Below are 6,355 nucleotides of genomic sequence, written 5' to 3'. Positions count from 1 at the left end.
TCACACGATGTACTTTCCCAGAATAAAGGAAGAGGATATTCTCTCATGCCGTTTGGAAGGGATTTCTTCTGATGCCGACTCAGAGATTGACGATAGCAGTGATAGTGGAGATGGTGTGCTAGCTGAAGACAGTGATCTCGGTTTGTCGATGGTACGCTATAATAAGTAGATTTCCAGACTAATCAAAAAGACCTGGGTGTCCAAGAATATTATCAGAACCATTAACAAAAAAAAAATTAATAAAGTAAAACTGATATTCCAGGTGAAAGGCATGCAACAAAAGCAAAGCATACATGGCACTTCAAGGCACAGTATACACGGTAGCACAAAGAAGCAACCTCACAGAATCAGAGGGAAGTGTGGTCTCCGTGTAGTAGCGCAATGCTTATCTGCAGAAAGGAACTGCATTTTACTTTATCACCAAAAGTAACGACATTTCAAGCGCAGTGGCTCCATTTGAAACCACCACACATGTGTTCAAGTAATAATGTATGTAACACCCGTTTTTCACATTGTTCTGTCTCAATGTATGTCTAACAAAAAGGAAAATTCAAAAAAATGTGATTTTTAATATTTTGAGTCGGATAGGATTATGGGCACGGAGGAAGAAGCGCTGCAGAGGGCTGGCGGTGTCTCGGCAGGCGCGTGTTGGCGGGTGAGGCGTGTTTAGCAGCAACCAAATGTCGTCTCTCGCAGGTCGGCTAGAGGTCTCCCCTTTTCCTTATGGGCGACAAGTGTCGTCTATCACGAGTGTATCTCCAAGGCGATCTCCTGGCGTCCTACAAAGCTATGTCCCTGGGCGTGGCCATACATTGACTGGCTGGCTCAGATTCTTTTCCACCAATCAAATCATTCTTCACCATCCTTGCGAGAAGTTCTGCGCCGTCCATAGTTCCCACGGCTCGGCGACCACATGCAGACTTCATCGTGGGTGGGCTATCACAGTCCTCTCGGTAGGAGAGCACACGCAGCCGCTACAATGCATTCGCAGCTAGCACTCCTTCCCTTAGCAAAACGCGTCATTTCACAGTAGCGTCTCACGTCCTACAGAGGAATCCAGTTGTGCCCTCCCCTGGCACACTACTAACGTGTTATCTCCAGCTTAAAAGGTGTCTCACTCTGCCTCCCTGCCACTCTTCCCTAGAGCACAGGTAAGTGGACGATAGCCTGGATGTCCCGAAGGGCGTGGGGGACGTCTCCTTCGGGGCGCCCGCTGCGTACCTATCTCTCACAGAGGTGGGAAGGGTTGTGACTGGGCTTCTATACAAAGATCTACACTACTGGCCATTAAAATTGCTACACCACGAAGATGACGTGCTACAGACGTGAAATTTAACCAACAGGAAGAAGATGCTGTGATATGCAAATGATTAGCTTTTCAGAGCATTCACACAAGGTTGGCGCCGGTGGCGACGCCTACAACGCGCTGACATGAGGGAAGTTTCCAACCGATTTCTCATACACAAACAGCAGTTGACCGGTGTTGCCTGGTGAAACGTTGTTGTGATGCCTCGTGTAAGGAGGAGAAATGCGTACCATCACGTTTCAGACTTTGATAAAGGTAGCCGGATTGTAGCCTATCGCGATTGCGGTTTATCGTTTCGCGAAATTGCTGCTCGCGTTGATCGGGATCCAATGACTGTTAGCAGAATATGGAATCGGTGAGTTCAGGAGGGTAATAGGGAACGCCGTGCTGGATCCCAACGGCCTCGTATCACTAGCAGTCGAGATGACAGGCATCTTATCCGCATGGCTGTAACGGATCGTGTAGCCACGTCTCGATCCCTGAGTCAACAGATGGGGACGTTTGCAAGATAACAACCATCTACACGAACAGTTCGACGACGTTTGCAGCAGCATGGACTATCAGCTCGGAGACCATAGCTGCGGTTACCCTTGACGCTGCATCACAGACAGGAGCGCCTGCGATGATGTACTCAACGACGAACCTGGGTGCACGAATGGCAAAACGCCATTTTTTCGGATGAATCCAGGTTCTGTTTACAGCATCATGATGGTTGCATCCGTGTTTGGCGACATCGCGGTGAACGCACATTAGAAGCGTGTATTCGTCATCGCCAGACTGGCGTATCACCCGGCGTGATGGTATGGGGTGCCATTGGTTACACGTCTCGGTCACCTCTTGTTCGCATTGATGGCACTTTGAACAGTGGACGTTACATTTCAGATGTGTTACAACTCATGGCTATACCCTTCATTCGATCCCTGCGAAACCCTAAATTTCAGCAGGATAATGCACGACCGCATGTTGCAGGTCCTGTACGGGCCTTTCTGGATACAGAAAATGTTCAAATGCTTCCCTGGCCAGCACATTCTTCAGATCTCTCACCAATAGAAAACGTCTGGTCAATGGTGGCCGAGCAACTGGCTCGTCACTATACGCCAGTCACTACTCTTGATGAATTGTGGTATCGTGTTGAAGCTGCATGGGCAGCTGTACCTGTACATGCTATCCAAGCTCTTTTTGACTCAATGCCCAGGCGTATCAAGACCGTTATTACGGCCAGAGGTGGTTGTTCAGGGTACTGATTTCTCAGGATCTATGGACCCAAATTGCGTGAAAATGTAATCACATGTCGGTTCTAGTATAACATATTTGTCCAATGAATACCCGTTTATCATCTGCATTTCTTCTTGATGTAGCAACAGTTCGCTATGGGTGTATACTCCTAGATATTTTATGGTTGTGACTTTTTCCAGTGAATGATTGCCGATTGCGTAATCCGAAAAAATTGAGCCTTTCCGCCTATTTATGCGCAACACATTGCGAATATTTATGCTGAGGTTCTAACATGGCCACCTTATGGTTAATTAATTAAACTTCACAACCCTTAATGAAACTGACCAACTTAGTAACAACTCTGAAAACGCATTTTAATTAGATGCTTCCGTGTACGTAATGTACAGTACAAAGAACAAAATATGTAAGTAGTGGGTGAACTATGCGAGGAAAATGTTGTTCACAGATTCGTTTGACAAGGTATATCATTTGGCACACTGTGTCCCATGTTAACGCCAATATTTTAAAATAAATTGTAATTATTGGTAACATACGTAGTCATTATTACAGTCTTACGAAATAGTGATAATTGTAATGGTCTTTAAAGATCATTTGGCTCCGCAACAGAAACATAATTGCACCGCTATGATTTTACCCTCAGAAAATTTCATTTTACACCTTAGGGGGTAATCACCTCTAGGTTGGTAACCACTGCTTTAACGCGGCAAAGACGCCTTTATCAACATTATTGAACCAGGCAGCGTAATAGGGCTACGGACACTGGATGTTCCATCAGCGATATTGCAGATAGACTTGACATGAGCGTTGTCACTGTACAGGACTGCGGGCAGCTTCGGACACGGGAATGTACAGTCGCCAGAAGACCTAGCTTCAGACGTTCACGTAGCACTACCGTGGGAAAAGACGGTTTTCGGCGTATGGCTCTGGCGCATCGTACTGCATCTGCAGCTGCAATTTGAGCGGCAGCTGGCACCACAGTGACACAACGAACTTTTACAAATACACTCCTGGAAATTGAAATAAGAACACCGTGAATTCATTGTCCCAGGAAGGGGAAACTTTATTGACACATTCCTGGGGTCAGATACATCACATGATCACACTGACAGAACCACAGGCACATAGACACAGGCAACAGAGCATGCACAATGTCGGCACCAGTACAGTATATATCCACCTTTCGCAGCAATGCAGGCTGCTATTCTCCCATGGAGACGATCGTAGAGATGCTGGATGTAGTCCTGTGGAACGGCTTGCCATGCCATTTCCACCTGGCGCCTCAGTTGGACCAGCGTTCGTGCTGGACGTGCAGACCGCGTGAGACGACGCTTCATCCAGTCCCAAACATGCTCATTGGGGGACAGATCCGGAGATCTTGCTGGCCAGGGTAGTTGACTTACACCTTCTAGAGCACGTTGGGTGGCACGGGATACATGCGGACGTGCATTGTCCTGTTGGAACAGCAAGTTCCCTTGCCGGTCTAGGAATGGTAGAACGATGGGTTCGATGACGGTTTGGATGTACCGTGCACTATTCAGTGTCCCCTCGACGATCACCAGTGGTGTACGGCCAGTGTAGGAGATCGCTCCCCACACCATGATGCCGGGTGTTGGCCGTGTGTGCCTCGGTCGTATGCAGTCCTGATTGTGGCGCTCACCTGCACGGCGCCAAACACGCATACGACCATCATTGGCACCAAGGCAGAAGCGACTCTCATCGCTGAAGACGACACGTCTCCATTCGTCCCTCCATTCACGCCTGTCGCGACACCACTGGAGGCGGGCTGCACGATGTTGGGGCGTGAGCGGAAGACGGCCTAACGGTGTGCGGGACCGTAGCCCAGCTTCATGGAGACGGTTGCGAATGGTCCTCGCCGATACCCCAGGAGCAACAGTGTCCCTGATTTGCTGGGAAGTGGCGGTGCGGTCCCCTACGGCACTGCGTAGGATCCTACGGTCTTGGCGTGCATCCGTGCGTCGCTGCGGTCCGGTCCCAGGTCGACGGGCACGTGCTCCTTCCGCCGATCACTGGCGACAACATCGATGTACTGTGGAGACCTCACGCCCCACGTGTTGAGCAATTCGGCGGTACGTCCACCCGGCCTCCCGCATGCCCACTATACGCCCTCGCTCAAAGTCCGCCAACTGCACATACGGTTCTCGTCCACGCTGTCGCGGCATGCTACCAGTGTTAAAGACTGCGATGGAGCTCCGTATGCCACGGCAAACTGGCTGACACTGACGGCGGCGGTGCACAAATGCTGCGCAGCTAGCGCCATTCGACGGCCAACACCGCGGTTCCTGGTGTGTCCGCTGTGCCGTGCGTGTGATCATTGCTTGTACAGCCCTCTCGCAGTGTCCGGAGCAAGTATGGTGGGTCTGACACACCGGTGTCAATGTGTTCTTTTTTCCATTTCCAGGAGTGTAGATTACTTCAACGTTAGCTCAGAGCCAGACGCCCTGCAGCGTGCAGTCCAGTGACCCCGAAACACCGCAACTTGCGACTTCAGTGGCGTCTAGCGAGAGCTCATTGGGATACATGGTGGAGATGTGTCGTGTTTTCTGATGAAATCTAATTCTGCCTTGGTGCCAGTGAAAGTGTGTTGGTTAGGAACAGGCCAGAAGGCCATTAAAGTGGCTGCAACCAACCTGCTTGTGTGCTGGACACAACGGACCTACACTTGGAGTTATGATCAGATTTTGTATGCCAGCAGGAATACTCTCGTGGTTTTCCAACGCACCCTGACTGCAAATTTGTACGTCAATCTCCTGCTTTCAACTGTTGTGCTGCCTTCATGAACAGCATTCCAGGGGTATTTTCCAACAGGATACCGCTCGCCCACATGCCGTCGTTGTAACACAACACGCTCTTAAGAGTGTCGACATGTCCCTTGGCCTACTCGATCACCAGATCTGTCTCTAACCGAGCACATACGGGACATCCGACAACTCCAGCGTCACCCACAGAAAGCATTAACCGTCCCTGTATTGACCGACCAAGTGCAACAGGCATGAACTACGTCCCATAAACTGACATCCCACGCCAGAACAACGTAATGGAGTCATGTTTGCATGCTTGCATTAAACATTCTGGAGGCTACACTGGTTATTAATGTACTAGCATTTCACATTTGCAATGGCTTATCTCGCGCTTCTGTTAACGTCTGATCTTGCAACGTTAATCACTTAAGGGGAGGTTTACTATCTTTTGGTTAAAAAATCAATTTTTTTAAAATTACATTTTTGGATCCATAAAAGTGTTTAGAATCCACCCCTGAAACGGATTTTCCGAATACGGAACGGAAATGTTTGTTATTCGTGGCTGAACAAAAAAACATGCACCTGCCTGAAATCGGCTTTTTTCTTGCTTACATGTTTAATGTCAAATATTTAACGCAGTAACTCATTTGTAAAATAGTCAGAAGATTTATATATTGGACCTCGATTCTTAAAAGAATCTGGTGCTATAAAAGAAACGAACACGTAACGGGTTAATGCGTCGCACTTACGAGACGAAAGGTTGATAAGCAATCCTCTTGGAGGACCATGTGAGGCGTGAAGAAGGGAGTGGGGAAACTGTCCTCCACCTCATTGACTCACTCACTTGTGCCCCGTGGCTGTCCATGGTTTGTCTCACTGGTCGTCCAAAGAATGTTGCTTTACCAGTAGACTTCAATGTTAGCCTCATCTTGTTTCATTGTTCGCCATGTATGGACCCCCCGTTTCCTTTAGTTTATACGTACAGCGCCAGAGAGAATGAGGAAAACTCTCGTGAAGCGTGCACGCAGACATCACAACCACACGTAAGCAAGAA

The sequence above is a fragment of the Schistocerca cancellata genome, chromosome 1 (assembly GCF_023864275.1).
Source record: "Schistocerca cancellata isolate TAMUIC-IGC-003103 chromosome 1, iqSchCanc2.1, whole genome shotgun sequence".
Taxonomy (NCBI): Eukaryota; Metazoa; Arthropoda; class Insecta; order Orthoptera; family Acrididae; genus Schistocerca; species Schistocerca cancellata.
This window is presented reverse-complemented; position numbering follows the sequence as displayed.